The sequence below is a fragment of the Aquarana catesbeiana genome, linkage group LG01 (assembly GCF_042186555.1).
Source record: "Aquarana catesbeiana isolate 2022-GZ linkage group LG01, ASM4218655v1, whole genome shotgun sequence".
NCBI classification, from domain to species: Eukaryota; Metazoa; Chordata; class Amphibia; order Anura; family Ranidae; genus Aquarana; species Aquarana catesbeiana.
The window spans coordinates 328,886,696-328,903,570 of record NC_133324.1 but is presented as its reverse complement, the minus strand read 5'-3'; positions in this window follow the sequence as shown (position 1 = coordinate 328,903,570).

The window sequence follows — 16,875 nt, the reverse complement described above, 5'->3', positions numbered from 1 at the left end:
ACTGCCCCATTACCCTGTCAGTGTCCATGAGTGCTGCCAATCAGTGCCCATCAGTGCTGCCAGTTAGTGCCGCCAATCAGTGCTGCCTTTCAGTGCTAATCATTGCTGCTAATCAGTGCCACCTATCAGTGTCAATCAGGGCCCATCAGTGCGGCCTATCAGTGCTGCCAATCAGTGCTCATCACTGCTGCCTTTCAGTGCTAATCAGTGCTGCTAATCAGTGCCACCTATCAGTGCCAATCAGGGCCTATTAGTGCCCATAAGTGTTGCCTATCAGTGCCCATCAGTGCTGCTAATTAGTGCCCATCGACGCTGCCAATCATTGCAGCCTATCAATGCCCATCACTGCTGCCTATCAGCGCCAATTAGTGCCCATCAGTGCTGCCTATCAGTGTCAATCAGTGCTGCCAATCAGTGCCACCTATAAGTGCTAATCAGAACCCATCAGTGTGGCCTATCAGTGCCCATCAGTGCTGCTTATCAGTGCCCATCAGTGCTGCCTATCAATGCCAATCAGTGCCCATCAGTGCTCCCTATCAGTGCCAATCAGTCCCCATAAGTGTTGCCAATCAGTGCTGTCTATCAGTACCCATCAGTGCTGCCTATCAGCACCCATAAGTGTTGCCTATCAGTGCCCATCAGTGTTGCCTATCAGTGCCCATCAGTGCTGCCTACCAGTGCCGCCTATCAGTGCCAATCACTACTGCCAGTCAATGCCTATCAGTGCCACCTATTAATGCCACCTATTAGTGCTGCCAATTAGTGCCCATCAACGCTGCCAATCAATGCTGCCAATCAGTGCCAATCAGTGTAGCCTATCAATGCCAATCGGTGCTGCCTATCAGTGCCCATCAGTGCCACCTATTAGTGTCAATCAGGGCCCATCAGTGCGGCCTATCGGTACTGCCAATCAGTGCCCATCAGTGCTGCCTTTCAGTGCTAATCAGTGCTGCTAATCAGTGCCACCTATCAGTGTCAATCAGGGCCCATCAGTGCGGCCTATCAGTGCCCATCAGTGCTGCCTTTCAGTGCTAATCAGTGCTGCTAATCAGTGCCACCTATCAGTGCCAATCAGGGCCCATTAGTGCCCATAAGTGTTGCCTATTAGTGCCGCCTATCAGTGCTGCCAGTCAGTGCCGCTTATCAGTGCTGCCTATCAGTGCTGCCAATACGTGCCCACCAACGCTGCCAATTAGTGCAGCCTATCAGTGCTGCCAATCAGGGTCCATCAGCGCCCCCTATCAGTGCTGCCAATCAGTGCCCATCAGTGCACTGAGTGCAGGGATGGGGAGATGAACTCTGAAGCCAGGCACATGTCTATGGTGTTGGGGGGGGGGGGGGGGGGCACAACTGAAATTTGTTGATGTTTATTAATGGCACATGCCAATCTTTAGTATAATAGGTAATCACCACACTATTATTTACAATAAACTACTGGAGGTAAAATAAAAAAGTTTTAGTAAAAGGCCTGCCGCTAAGCACTGTTACGTGTTCCCACACCAGGAAAAAAGGGTGCAGTGCTAATTTACTAATCAATAACTTAACAATAATGGTGGAATCCTCTAGTGTATGGAATTCTCAATGAACGTCAATATTACCATAATACCGGTCTCTGTGATATGTAACATCATATACAATACATATCAAACTGAAAATAAAACACAACAAATGAAAGTTAGCATGGATGGTGGAAACCCCTCTACAGATAATTGCAATACAAAGTAATGCCGCGTACACACGAGCGGACTTTATGGCAGACTTTGCCCGGCGGACGGGATTTCGTCGGACAATTCGATGGTGTGTGGACTCCAGCAGACTTTGTTTTCTCAAATGTTGGACGGACTTAGATTTGAAACATGTTTCAAATCTATCCGACGGACTCGAGTCCGGTCAAAAAGTTCGCTCGTCTGTATGCTAGTCCGACGGACAAAAAGCCACGCTAGGGCAGCTATTGGCTACTGGCTATGAACTTCCTTGTTTTAGTCCGAATTCGATGGACTTTGGTTGATTGTGTGTAGGCAAGTCTGTTCATTCAGAAAGTCCGTCGTAAAGTCAGTCGAAAAGTCCGCCGGGCAAAGTCTGCCGTAAAGTCCGTTCGTGTGTACGTGGCATTACTTCAGTTGCAACAACTTTTTAGTTGGGAGGTTTGCACCATTATAGCACTTTTTTTATTTGGGGCCATCCCCAAACTGTTCCCACAAAGTTGAGGGAATGAAGATGTCCAAAATGTCTTGGTATGCTGACACCTTAAAGCAGAGTTCCACCCATATAAAAGTCAACAGCTACAAAAAGTGTAGCTGCTGACTTTTAATAATCAGTCCAGCGATGCGGGCGAATGAAGCCCGCTCCTCTCCCCCTCCTCTCCGAGGCGCCGGCATTCTGACTGTTGGCGCTCGGCTGTGGGCACCCGAACCGTGCTGTGATTGGCCAGTGACGTGTCCCAGAAGATTGCACAGAGGGAGGGGGGGAGGTGAATTTCCTTCCGGCGCCGCAGAGCCCTGGGAGGAAGTGGGATCTGGGTGCCTCTAAAAAGAGGGTATCCTCACCCCCCCCCCCAAAAAATGACATGCCAAATGTGGAATGTCAGGGGTCACCTTCACTTAAAGAGGTGGAACTCTGCTTTAAGAGTTCCCTTCATTGGAACTAAGGGGCCAAGCCCAACGCCTGAAAAACAACCCCACACCATAATCCCTCCTCCACCAAACGATTTGGACCAGTGCACAAAGCAAGGTCCATAAAGACATGGATGAGCGAGTTTGGGGCAGAGGAACTTGACTGGCCTGCACAGAGTCCTGACCTCAACCCGATAGAACACCTTTGGGATGAATTAGAGCAGAGACTACGAGCCAGGCCTTCTCGTCCAACATCAGTGCCTGGCCTCACAAATGCGCTTCTGGAAGAATGGTCAAACATTCCCATAGACACACTCCTAAACCTTGTGGACATTTTTCCCAGAAGAGTTGAAGCTGATATAGCTGCAAAGGGTGGGCCAACTTAATATTGAACCCTACGGACTAAGACTGGGGTGGCATTAAAGTTCATGTGCATGTAAAGGCAGATGTCACAATACTTTTGACAATATAATGTATGTATATATATATATATATATATATATATATATATATCTACACACGCGTGTGTTTGAGCTTTGGGGTGTACACCCTAATGCAATAGGCTGCGCACACCTAAGGCTAGAAGTTTTGCTCTCGCTCTAACGTTTGCGGCGATACCTCACATGTGTGGTGAGAACACCAGTTACATATGCGTGCGCAACCTACATATGCTTTCGCTTCTGCGAATGCGAACATCCCTTATAATATAAATAAAACAGGTCCTCTTATGGAGAGATCGAGGGTCAAAAAAAAACCAAAACCTAAAATCTCCGCTTTACTTTTAAAAGCAAAAGATCAAAAAAAAAATGTATCTTTTGCTTTAAAAAAACAAAAAAAATTTACTTTCACCCTGGACCGGAAGTCATGACGTCACTCCAGTCCTCCAAGGCCATAGAGGCGATCAAAGATGATCTAGTCTTTTTTTGGCTCTGTGACCAGCCGGCTGCACATTCGAATCGTTTCTCGGGGGTGCGGCGGTGGGAATAGTAAGCCCTAGAAACACCGGTGAACGGCAGGCGGTGGGGGGAGTCCCCTACCGCCGCTTTTAAAAAGCGCTCCAGCGGCTCATGAGAAAGCCAGTTGCTGGCTGAAAAAAAAAAAAAAAAAATGTTGCCATCTGGGTCCCACTGGTGAGATTTTCCTTCACTTCTTGCACATTAACCAAAACAGGAAGTGAGAGGAAATCCCTCAAAAGTGAGGGAATCTCTGGTTGTCACCAGGATCACCTGAAGTAGTGTGCTCATTGGAAGATTTTCCCTCTATTCCTGTTCTGTGGACAACCCAAATTTGGAATTTTCTTTCACTTTTGGTGATAACAGTAAACAGGATAAAAAGCGAGGCTAATGCCCTGTACACAGGACCAGTTTTCCCGTCGGAATAAACTCTGAAGGTTTTCCCGACGGAGTTCCGATGGAATTCCACTCAAGCTGTATTGCATACACACGGTCACACCAAATTCTGACCGTCCAGAACGCAGTGACGTACAACATGTATGATGGGTCTAGAAAAGGGAAGTACAATAGCCAGTAGCCAATAGCTTCCGTCTCGTGCTTGCTTCAGAGCATGCGTCGTTTTTGGTAGGTCGGAACAGCATACAGACGAGCGGTTTTCCCGATAGGAATTGGTTCCTTCGGAAAAATTTAGAACGTGTTCTCTTTCTAGGTCCGTTAGAATTTTTGACGTAAAAAGTCAGATGGGGCATACACATGATCGGAATATACGATGAAAAGCTCCCGACGGACTTTTTTTATCGGACATTCCGCTCGTGTGTACACAGCATAAATCTCTCTAACTGGGACGCAGACAACAACTAAACCTGACAGGGGGCTCTAATCCATCTTTACTTTATCCAAAACCAAAAAAACTGTTTTGCCTCTAGTTATACTTAAAATTTTTGGCACTGCTACAAATTATTATAATACAGGATTTATAAAGCATCAACAGTTTGCGCAGCACTTTACAACGCTAGGGAAGACAGTACAGTTGCAATACAATTTAATACAGAAGGAATCAGAGGACAAATGGCAATCTGTTTGCATAAAGGTACAAAAGTCAAATATATATGTGTATGCTGGTAATGAAAAGCTAATACAAAGCAGATTGCTTATATCTGCCTATATTGGTGCGTGGTAGGTCCAATTAGAAGGAACCCATCTGGACAGAAATATGGGAACTGCCACTTTAGTTGCTTGATTTAAAGTGGCAACTTGATTCAATGCTTAGTAAGGCCGGTTTCACACTGCTCCAATATGGAAGTCGGACGATGGTTGTGAAGATCTGCAGGGGGGCTTATCGGAATCTGGAAGACCCCCACCCTATGTGAATGAGTATGGGGTACATTGTACCTCTACTCATTCACCCAAAAAAGTGTCAAAAATAAATAAAACCAGTACACAGGTCCTTTGTTAAAAATGAAGAATGTCTCCTATCGTAGCTCCAACATGTGTTCTCCCTCCGGTTCTTCCCTCTCCAGTGCTGTCTTCTTCCTCCCGTTCTTCGCCCTCCGCTGATGTCTTCTTCCTCCAGTTCTTCTCCCTCCTCTGTTTTCTTCCTTTGGTTCTTCCTCTGGTTCTTCTCCCTCCTGATGTCACGCTAGCTCCCGGTGTTGTGTTAGCTTCGGCGTGTGCCATTAATTATATAGCCATGGGGCGTGACCATCTGATGACGTCATCTGGTGACCCCCACCTCCCTTGTGAGGTCACCACCCCATCATGCCCCAGGAAATGACTTCAGAAGGGGGCGAGGTCTCCATATGACATTACTGAATGGCCAAACCCAATGGCTATATAAGTAATGGCACACACGGAGCTAACACAACAGCAGGAGCTAGAGTCAGAAGAAGACATCAGGAGGGAGAAAAACCGGCAGAAGAACTAGAGGAAGAAGACATCAGCGGACGGAGGAGAATCAGAGGAAAAAGACATCAGCTGAGGGAGAAGAACTGAAGGAAGAAGACATCAGCGGAGGGAGAAGAACCAGAGGAAGAAGACATCAGCGGGGGAGAAGAACTGGAGGAAGAAGACATCACTGGAGAGAGAAAAACCGGAGGGAGAAGACACGTTGGAGCTACGACGGGACACGCTCTTCATTTTTAATAAAGGACTATGTCAAAAACCTGTGTACTGGTTTTATTTATTTTTGACACTAACATTGTACCACATAGGGTGGGGGGCTGGGATCCGGGGGCCGTCTTGTTAAAGGGGGCTTCCAGATTCCTATAAGCCCCCCCGCCCGCAGACCCCCACAATCATCGCCAACGGATGTCGGGAAGAGGCCCTTGTCCCATGGGGACAAGGTGCTTTGGAGTGGGGGGCGCACAGCCCCACCTCTCCCAAAGCACCCACCCCCCTATTGAGGGCATATGGCCAGGTATGGTTCAGGAGAGGAGGGGGCGCTCGCTTGCCCTCCACTTTCCTGACCTGCATGCTTGATAAGGGTCTGGTATGGATTTTGGGGGGGGGGGCGCACGCCGTTTTTTTTTGCCGTGGGGTTTCCCTCAAAATCTATACCAGACCCACGCCATTTTTTTCCCTTTTATTTTAATTTTGGTGTGGGGTTTCCCCCTCAAGATCCTCAGAGTACAAGTCGGATCAGATAAGACGATGATCTGACTTGGATGCGACTTCCATTCAAATAAATGGGCTGAAATTGCGCCCAAGTCGGACCAAAGTAGCGCAGGAACCTTTTTCAAAGTCAGACCAACACAGGTTGGACCAGTTAAAGGCTAACTCCACTTTCATGGGAAAAAAAAGGCAAATCAAAAAAAATAATATAGCATATACAGATGCAACACATGTCATATTGTAATTGAATGTTATTAAAAATTATCTTTCCTTTTCAATCTGCAGATCTGTCATTTTCTGTAAATGCCATGCAATATGGCTACCTGGAGGTGTTCTGTACAAAGAATGTGTACAGAATGCCCCCCAGAAACCTAATTTCCTGCTTGTGTGATTGGCTCACTGATTTTCCCAAAAGTCTACACTAAGGCTCGATTCACACCTATGCATGTTGCTTTTGAGTGTTTTTGGAGTTTTTTTTTTCTTGCTTGCCACGTTTTTGAGCAGCGTTTTTGTAGCGTTTTTGCCGCGTTTTGCGTGTTTTTTTTTTTTTTTACAGTTTTTTTTTACAGTCTAAAAAAAAAAAAAAAAACGGCAAAAACGCATCAAAAACGCTGTAAAAACGCTGCAAAAACGGTGCACTTGCGTTTTTGATGCTTGTCCATTGAATTCCATTACATGCAAAACGCTGCATTTTGCATGAAAAAAAGTCCCTGACCCTTTCCAAAAATGCAGAGATACAAAAAGGCATTGATGTGAACATGTTCCATAGGAACCCATGTTAAAAAATTCCCATGCATTTCTGCAAAATGCAAAATGCATCAAAAAACGCGCTAGTGTGAATGGAGCCTAAGATACAAGTCAGATTTCCGGCATCCCCTGTAACAAAATTACAGGGGATAGATAGATATAGAATAGATAGATAGATAGATAGATAGATAGATAGATAGATAGATAGATAGATAGATAGATAGATAGATAGATAGATAGATAGATAGATAGAGATATATATATATATATATATATATATATATATATATATATAGCAGTAGGGCAATGGACAGTGTCAGTAGAGCAGTGAAAGGTGTCAGTAGGGCAGAGTTTGGTTTTAGTAGTTTATTTTTTTATTATTACTTTTTTACAATTTTATTTTTTTTTTTACAATATTTTTATTTACAATGTTTTTTTATTATTATTATTTTTTTTTTTACAATTTTTTTTAGGAGCCTTATTGGTGGGGGGGGGGTGAAATATCAGACCCCTGATGTCTCACTTTGGAGACAGAGAAAGGGACAGAGGGTAGAGATTACTCTGTCATTTTCTCAACAGCCAAGCAGTATTGGAATTCTGCACAGCACAGGCTGTGTGCACGCCTATGCAGCTTCTGTATTTCTATCTAAGGGCCGGTTCACACTGCTGCAAATTCTATTGCGAATTTGAGCCATTGCAAATGCTCAAATTCGCAAGTCAGTTAAATAACATTGTTTTCCATTAGTGCCGTTCACATCAATGCGTTGCGGATCTAAGCTGCTTAGAAAAAGGTCCTGTGCGAGTTTGATCCGTGTGCAATGCGAATTCAATGCAATATTTGCCGTTGAATCGCAGTAGATTCGCCAGAACACATAAAGAATTTGCAACGAAAATTCGCAACGCAATCAGATCAAATTTGCGCAAAATTTGCACCGCAGCAGTGTGAACCGGCCCTTATTGTTCTCCTTCGGACAGTCTCTATATTTTATTTGAGGATGGAGCTTTCAGGAGCAGTGTTTTCTCATATATTACTACATCTGTAAATATAAAGTCATCACCAGTACTACATGCAATAAAGCTGTTTAGTTCAAATGACAGGGATACTTTTTTTAATTTTTTCAGTCCGATGGCGCCCATAGTATTTTTTTAACAGAAAACAAGGAGGGCGATTGCAGGGATGCAGAACAAGACCTTGGAATGCAATATTATTCAAACAAATTAGATCTTATTTGCAACCCACTCTGGTTAACCTTGTGCTCCCCTCTTCCCTACATGGTATTATGACTGCTGGAGGTCCATATTCAGGAAGGAAATGAATGTTATTCTGAGACAGCTGCAGGGATTCTCTGACAGGAAAGGGAAAAGCTCAGCTCTGAGAATAGTGGGTGCTTATCAGAGACACAAAGAAGAGTACTGCATTGTCACCTAAAGTTTCTGTGTTTGTACAGTACAATCTCTGTAATCTGTGAAGGAACATGTTTCTATACACTTTCCTTTCACCTATAGCAAACTCTGGCATATACTACAAACCCTATGCCTGCCTTTATTCACTGAACTTTGGAAAGCTATGTCATACTGGGTACACATTAGGCTAAATTCAAATAGCCGCAGATGGACACTGCCTCTGGATGTGCTATGGCCACATACTAACTGGCCAACTAGCTGCAGCCACTTTGTGTGCAAACAAAAAACTCTGTCAATATTCCTGTGTCAACACGTTCCTGGAAAGAGCTTACAAGTAGCCGGTGCTGCAGCAACAGCCAGCTGGGGATTGGAAACATTGCAGATCAGTGTACGTATTTGCCAGTACACCATAGCGTCCAAAGGTTTTTATTGAAGAAGTGTAGGAGTGCAACATTTCGGGCCATGCAGGTCCCCTTTGTCAGACATGTGCATCACATGGAAACGTTGAACTCTTATGCCCCGTACACACAATCGGACATTGATTGGACATTCCGACAACAAAATCCATGGATTTTTTCCGACGGATGTTGGCTCAAACTTGTCTTGCATACACACGGTCGCACAAAGTTGTCGGAAAATCCGATTGTTCTGAACGCCGTGACTTAAAACACGTACATCGAGACTATAAACGGGGCAGTAGCCAATAGCTTTCGTCTCTTAATTTATTCTGAGCATGCGTGGCACTTTGTGGGTCGGATTTGTGTACACACGATCGGAATTTAACCGATCGGATTTTGTTGTCGGAAAATTTTATATCCTGCTCTCAAACTTTGTGTGTCGGAAATTCCGACGGAAAAAGTCCGATGGAGCCCACACATGATCGGAATTTCCGACAACACAATCCGATCGCACTTTTTCTGTCGGAAAATCCGACCGTGTGTACAGGGCATTACACTGTGGTGTGATCTTTCTCAATAAAAACGTTTGGATGCTATTTGAAGATCCATGGTGTGCTGGCAAATATGTACACAAAACTCCAGAGAAGCACTGACCCTGGATTCACGCTGTCTGCACCCAGGGTCAGTATTTGCATGTAACTGCCTTAAGGGCCAGATGCCACATATAGGCAACCCTGAGTTGTCCTGGGGCTCACTCTATTGGCACCCCCAGAACCATGACCAAGCTGTCATGGACAGCTCAAGGTCAACTACCAATGATCAGGAGTGGGTAGAATGGGCTCCCAATGACATCATAACTGTGCAGCCATTCACAGTGCCGCATGTCACTTTTAACAGCCTTGGGCATCGCAGGCCACCTAAACGAGAAGTATAACCAAAGCTCTTTTGGCCATACTTCTGTGAAAAGCTCTTTTGGCCATACTTCTGTGGGTCACAGGAGAGCCCTTACTTCTGCACACCTGGGACCCAGTTTCAGCCAACAGTGGGCTAAAGCATGCTGTCGGCTGGTGTCACATAACCACTCCAGGTTCTGCAAGGACCCCAACAAACATGTTGGGATACGCCCAGATGTCTTAACCGGCAACTGGCTCAGTCTCTCAGCACACCACTGAGAGCCTGAGCCAGCCCCTCCTAACCCCTCCACAGCCTGAGGTTCCAGTGAGCGCAGAGCAAAGAGCCAGAGATCGACAGCCACTGCTCTCTGCTCAGTGAAGACCCAGAACTGAGCGATCAGTGGTCATGTGGTTGCTCAGTTCTTGGGTTAAGAGCTGGCGGAGGATAGCTGCCAAACTGAATCGATGCTGCAGCCATCTAGGTGAGTATAAATGTTTGTTTTTTCTCAAATTCTGCACTTCTCTTTTAAGCTGGGTTTACATATATGCAAATTGGGTGCAGAATTCTCCACATCCAATTGGCATGACAGGGGAGTGTGATCGGCTCTCAATGGAGCCGGTTCACACAGGTCCGGGACAGCCTTAGAGAGCATATTGAAAAAGGGATCTGTGTGTGTTTGGGTCTGGTTCCAGTGCGAATTCAAGCAACGATTCAGACCTGAATCGCACCTGAACCGGTGTACAGACACGCACCGGACCCCATGCTGGGAACCCGCAGCCTCATATATGTGTACCCAGCCTTAAAAATTTGACACCAGGAAAGGGTTTAATAATTAAAAAAAATAACAAGGATGAAATAAAAAATTGGAATTGTTCACGATTGCTTACAGATGTCATCCAACATGTCTATTAGCTGCATAATTCATATTTTGCAGCAGTTTTTGTAAACCTTGGTCATTGAAAGGGATGCTTAACCACTTGCCAACCGGGCCATAGCCGAATGACGGCTACAGCGTGGTGGGCTAATTCTGGGAGGTAAAAAACACAAATCTGTTGCGCTAGATAAAAAATAAAAAGAGAAACAGCTAGCACTAAACTGCTGGATACAATAGCTAATAGCGCTGCACCTTTTCTTTAATTCTGGGAGGTGTACAATGATGTCCTCCCAGAATCGCGCTTCCCGCGCGCCCCCTGGGGTGCGCACCCAGGAATATCCATCGGGTACTCTGGACTCAGCACATCACGGATCGGGGTAAAGGGCCAATGACAGCGGCCCTTTACCACATGATTTCTTCCTCCAATGATGGAGCGATCACTTACAACAAACTGTAACATGTCTGGTTCAGCTCCTCCCCTCCCACCGATCGGTACAGTGTGTGAGGAGAGGGGAGAGAGGGTGCGGCAGCGCTTGTGGGCTGGATCTGAAGTGTCCACAGTGCTGAACTGTGCCCATTCGTGGCCCATCTATGCCTCATTCGTGCCCATCCATGGCTCATCCTTGCCCATCGATGGCTTATTCATACCTCGTTCATGCCTCATTCATGGCTCATTCATGCCACATCAGTGCTCATCCGTGCCACATCCATGCCACATCAGTTCTCATCCGTGCCACATCAGTGCTCATCCATGCCACATCAGTGCCCATCCGTGCCACATCCATGCCACTACAGTTCCCATCAGTGACTCACAAAAGTGAAAGTGAAATAGGTAGACAAATTAGATTTGAAATGTATGCCCTTAGAACACCTGATGGTGCCCCCTGTATGTTGGGCCTCTGTATGTGGCCAGGCTGTGGAAAACTCTCACACATGTGGAATTGCCATACTCAGGAGGAGTAGCAGAATATATTTTGGGGTGTAACTTTTGCTATGTACATGCTGTGTTAGAAATATCTTATACATCAGGGATATGCAATTAGCGGACCTCCAGCTGTTGCAGAACTATAAGTCCCATGAGGCATAGCAAGACTCAGAGCAACAAGCATGACACCCAGAGGCAGAGGCATAATGGGACTTGTAGTTTTGCAACAGCTGTAATTCCGCTAATTGCATATCCCTGTTATACATGGACAACTTTGTGTAAAAAAAAGAGTTTTCATTTTCTTTCCACATTTTCCAAAAACTAGTGGAAAAATATTACACGTTCAAAATACTCATTATGCCTCATAGACTATACACTGGGGTGTTTACTTTCCAAAATGGGGTAGTTTTTTTGGTGTTTCCATTGTCCTGGTGCTCCAGGGCCTTCAACATTGTAACAGATAGTCAAGAAATTATATGTGTAATTTATGTCCCTGATGGTGCTCCTTGCTTGTTGGGCCTCTGTATGTGGCCAAGCTGTTCGGTGTAAAAGTCTCACACATGTGGTATCGCTATACTCGGGAGGAGTAGTAAAATGTATTTTGGGGTGTAGTTGCAAGTATGCATATGCTGTGTGTGAGAAATAACCTGTTAATATGACAATTTTGTGAAAAGAAGAAAAGAAATCTTAATTTTGCAAATAATTGTGGGAAAAAATTACAACTTCAAAAAACTCACCATGCCACTTAATAAATACCTTGAAATGTCTAAAAGGGGTAATTTGTCCTTTCCTGGCTTGTTAGTGCCTCAAGAAATGAGAGGTCGTCAGTACATCAATTGTGATCAATTTTTAGTGATTGGCACCATAGCTCGTAGTCGCTATAACTTTCACAAAGACCAAATAATATACACTAATTCTGCTTATTTTTATCAAAGATATGTAGCAGTATAAATTTTGGCCAAAATTTATGAAGAAAAATTACTAATTTACAAAACAAAGGAAAATTCTATTTTTTTAACCAAATTTACGGTCTTTTTCCATTTATAGCGCAAGAAATAAAAAACCCAGTTGTGAATAAATACCACCAAGAGAAAGCTCTATTTATGTGAAAAAAGGACAAAAATTTCATATAGGTACAGTGTTGCATGACTGAGCAATTGTCATTCAAAATGTGAGTGCACTGAAAGCTGAAAATTGGTCTGGTTAGGAAGGGGGTTTAAGTGCCCAGTGGGCAAGTGGTTAAAAATGTAAAATCTCTCAAGGGAAATATATTACTTAGGGGTCAATTCACTAACATTTACCACATGCAATAACACAGTCACGTGACTCATTTGCATGCGGTAAAAAAAAAAAATCACATAAAATAAAATAAAGATTATGCAGTATTAACCGCAAAGTGAAAAATGTGCCAATAAATATCGCCAAAATACCATGCAGTAAATTCTTAAAGTGATGCTAAAGTCTAATTTTTTTGTTCTTAAAAAATAACAAACATGTTATACTTACCTGCTCCATGCAGTGGTTTTGCACAGAGCAGCCCAGATCCTCCTCTTCTCGGGTCCCTTGCTGGCTCTCTTGGCCCCTCCCTCCTGTTGAGTTCCCTTTACAGCAAGCAGCTTGCTATGGGGGCACCCGAGCCAAGCCGCAGCTCTGTGTGGCCATTCAGACACAAAGCCGTGGTTTGGCCCCGCCCCCTCGCTCTCCTGATTGACAGCAGCAGGAGCCAATGGCACCATTGCTGTGTCTCAGCTAATCGGGAGGGAAAGTCCTGGACAGCCGAAGCACTCGTGGATGGAAGTGGGGCTCAGGTATTAGGGGGGCTGCTACACACTGAAGGTTTTTGTGTCTTAATGTATCTTAACCTTCTGTCTATAGAATCAATTTAAGTGCAATTCACAAATGGAACTGGGGGTAAAAAAGTGATATTTAGTACCAGGGTTTTGCTGGCGGTATAGCATGTGGTATTTGCCAGAAACGGTGTGGCCACCCCCAATAGCTGATTGCTAAGGAGCGGGTCGGGAAGCCGGCTGCCACGTCCTTGCCAACGGATGACTAATCAGCTGTCAGCAGGTTCCCTGCTGACAGCTGAATGCAAAGAAAACGTTCTGCCAATCATAAATTATGAAAAAAAAAAACAGCATGGGTCCCCCCCCCCCCCCAATGCATACCAGGCCCTTCTGGTCTGGTATTGATTTAAAGTGGAACCCCCACCTACCAAAATGAAAAAAAAAAAAACGTCATGGCCCCAAAATCCATATCAGAAAGGGAGGGGACAGACGAGCGAGCGCCCCCCCCTCCTGAACTATACCAGGCCACATGCTCTCAACATGGGGGGGGGGGGATTTTGGGATGGTGAGGGGACTCTACCCCCCACCCTAAAGCAGCTTGTCCCCATGTTGGTGGGACAAGGACCTCTTCCACAGAACCCCGGACTGTGGTTGTAGGGGTCTGCAGGCAGGGGGCTTATCGAAATCTGGAAGCCCCCTTTAACAAGGGGGCCCCCAGATCCTGGCCCCCCCTATGCGAATGAGTAGAGGTACATTGTACCCCTACTCATTCACCAAAAAAAAAAGTAAAAAAGAAATGAAAACACACACACAGTTTTTGACAATTCCATTATTAAAAAAAAACTCAAGCCCTGACGAAGGCTCCCACCGACTGCCTGCTCCTCTGCCTGACAGTTCTTAAATAGCTAAGGAGAGGAGTCACCCAGCGATGTCACCGGGTGGCCCCAGCCACGTGTGACATCACTTCCCCAGCATGCTCCTGGGGATATGAAGACAAGGTGCTTTGGGGGGTCCTCCCCTTTCCCAGACCCCATGTTAACAGCATGTGGCCTCGCTCTTCCCCCCCTTTCCTGACCTGACCTGGCTGCATGCTCCGATAAGGGTCTGGTATGGATTTTAGGGGGGCCCCACGCCATAAAAAAAAAAAAAAAAAAAAAAAAAAAGGTTTTGCTATGGGGTTCCCCTCAAAATCCCTACCAAAGGGCCTTTTCATTTTTAACTGCCACCAATTCTTTTGCTTACATTCTGCTGTCAGCGGGGAACTCTGTTGACAGCAGATAAGTCATGGATGTTAAGGACAAGGTGGCTGCCGTGAATTGACATTTTCTGCATTGCATGCGGTATTTGGGAAAAATATGTCAGATCACCTAAATACCGCATATGATTTGCTTTAGGCTGAGTTCACACTTATGCGAATTGCAGGTTTACCTGCATCCAATTCACATAACAGGAGACTGTGCCGGCTCTCAATGGAGCCTGTTCACACAGCTCCTGGGTGGCTGCGGAGTGCACTGGAAAAAGGTCCTTTGCATCTTTGACTCCGTTTCAGGTCTGAATTCAGGCAAAAATTCAGGCTGGATTCGCCCCTAGAGAACAGAGAACAGGGACGGACCGGACCCCTTGCTGCAAGCCGCACATAGTGTGAACCGAGCCTTAGTGAATGGAGCCCACAGACAGCAATAAAAGACTGACAGGTGCTCTAATTCCTCTCTACTCTATACAAAACAAAAGGAAAGTTTTGCCTTTAGTTCCGCTGTAAGTTTTAAAGTGGTTGTAAAGCCTTACACACCACTTTTTCCTACAGGTAAGCCTATAATAAGGCTTACCTGTAGGTATTGGAAATATCTCCTGCTTGCACGGTTTAGGAGATATTTACCATATACGCTTGCTCCAATATCATTGGCGCATGCGTACTGAAGAAAGGGCACAATTGTGCCGTTTCTAAAGGGCCTGTGCCGTGACTGTTGGCTCCCGCGACTCTGGCTAGTCACAGAGCCGGAGTCCGCGGCCCCCGGAAAAAGGGTGAAGATGGATGCAGCCACCAACAGGGACAGCGCGAGCTTCATTTGAAGGTAAGTGAAACATAATGGGTTAGTAATTAGGCTTTTACTTTACAGGGAACAAAAGAGAAAGTAAAACCCATCAGGGTTTACTTCCTCTTTAAAAATGACATAGTAACTGAAAGTGAGTAGGAGCCTGAAAAGTCCCTGTAGCACTTGTGGGATTTTGCATTAGTCAGTCCTAGCTGTGTTGTCTGGTTGGGGAATTGTATGAAATAAGCAGAAATCAGTTGATGGTGCTGTGCTTCTTATCGCTCCTGGTTAGCCGTATCTAATCTCCAGGCAGACACCTAGCACAGCTACCAGCAGCCCTGCCCAGTACACACACAGAGGACAGGAGGTGGCGGCACACACCTCACTTCCGGCGCCTCTCCAACCTCTGCACTTCTATCTTCCGGTGTGGAGGGAGGATCGGGGGGCGATCAGCTGAGAGGGGGGCACGTGATTGGACGCTGACAGCCTTCCGGGGTGAGTATGTATGATCGGGTGGGGTGTTGATGAATGACTACATAAATAGCACCTCCAGGTGTTCCCTGCACTCTTCTCAGGACATGGATAGACGCTGCTAATGATTGCATAGTTCATTAGTCTACTTCTATACATAGTCTGATGTGTGGATGTTTACAAAGCAGTGGCTGCCCCCTAATGTTCCCTTCTGGTCAGCCAATCATTAGCACTGAAAGCACATGAACCTGGAAGGTGTCACTTGCAGTGATTGTCACATCCATTGCAGATGACAGTTCAGGTTCCCTGCAGTGATTGTGAACAAATGCCTGTTTCCTAAGTGGGCAACATAACCGTGAAAAATGTGCATTTTGCCACTGTGCTGCAATTGTGGGTTTCATTTGCGTTTGTCATTAATTGTTAATTAGGTTCGCTTTCTTTTGATGGTATTTGATCACTGCTGAGTAAGGCTGAGCTCAGGTGTGTTCGCAAACCGCACGCGCAGAGTCTGCCAGGAAGTCGGCACTGCACAGCGCTAATCACAGGAAGTGAGACATTTCTCCATCTCTGCAGCCGCGCATCGGGAAAATGTGATTAGCGCTGTGCAGTGCAGACTTTCTGGCGGGCTCTACACTTGCGGGTTGCGAACACGCCTGAGCTCATCCTTACTGCTGGGGTTTTTATTTTTTGCACAACAAATAAAAAAAAACAAAGACTGAAGATTTTGATTTTGTTTTTTTTTCTTTATTTCTGTTATAAAATTTTGTACTGGTAAGGCGGCACTGATGAGGTGGCAACAATGAGGTAGCACTGGTATGCAGCACTGATGGGCACTGGAAGGCTGCACTGATGGGTACTTATGGATGGCACTGATGGGCATCACTGATAAGGAGGCACTAGCAGGCATTATTACTGGGCATTGACTGGCATCATTTGTGGGCACTGGCATCAATTTTGGGCACAGATTGGCAATCCCTGGTGGTTCTGGTGGCATCCCTGGTGGTCTGAAGTGGGCATCCTTTGGGGGGGGGGGGCTGCGCTGATAATGAGCGCAGACCCCCCCTGTCAGGAGAGCAGCCGATACACAGCTTTTCCTGTTTACATCGTGATCAGCTGTGATTGGACACAGCTTATCAGGTGGTAAAGAGCCTCCACCAATCACTGTCC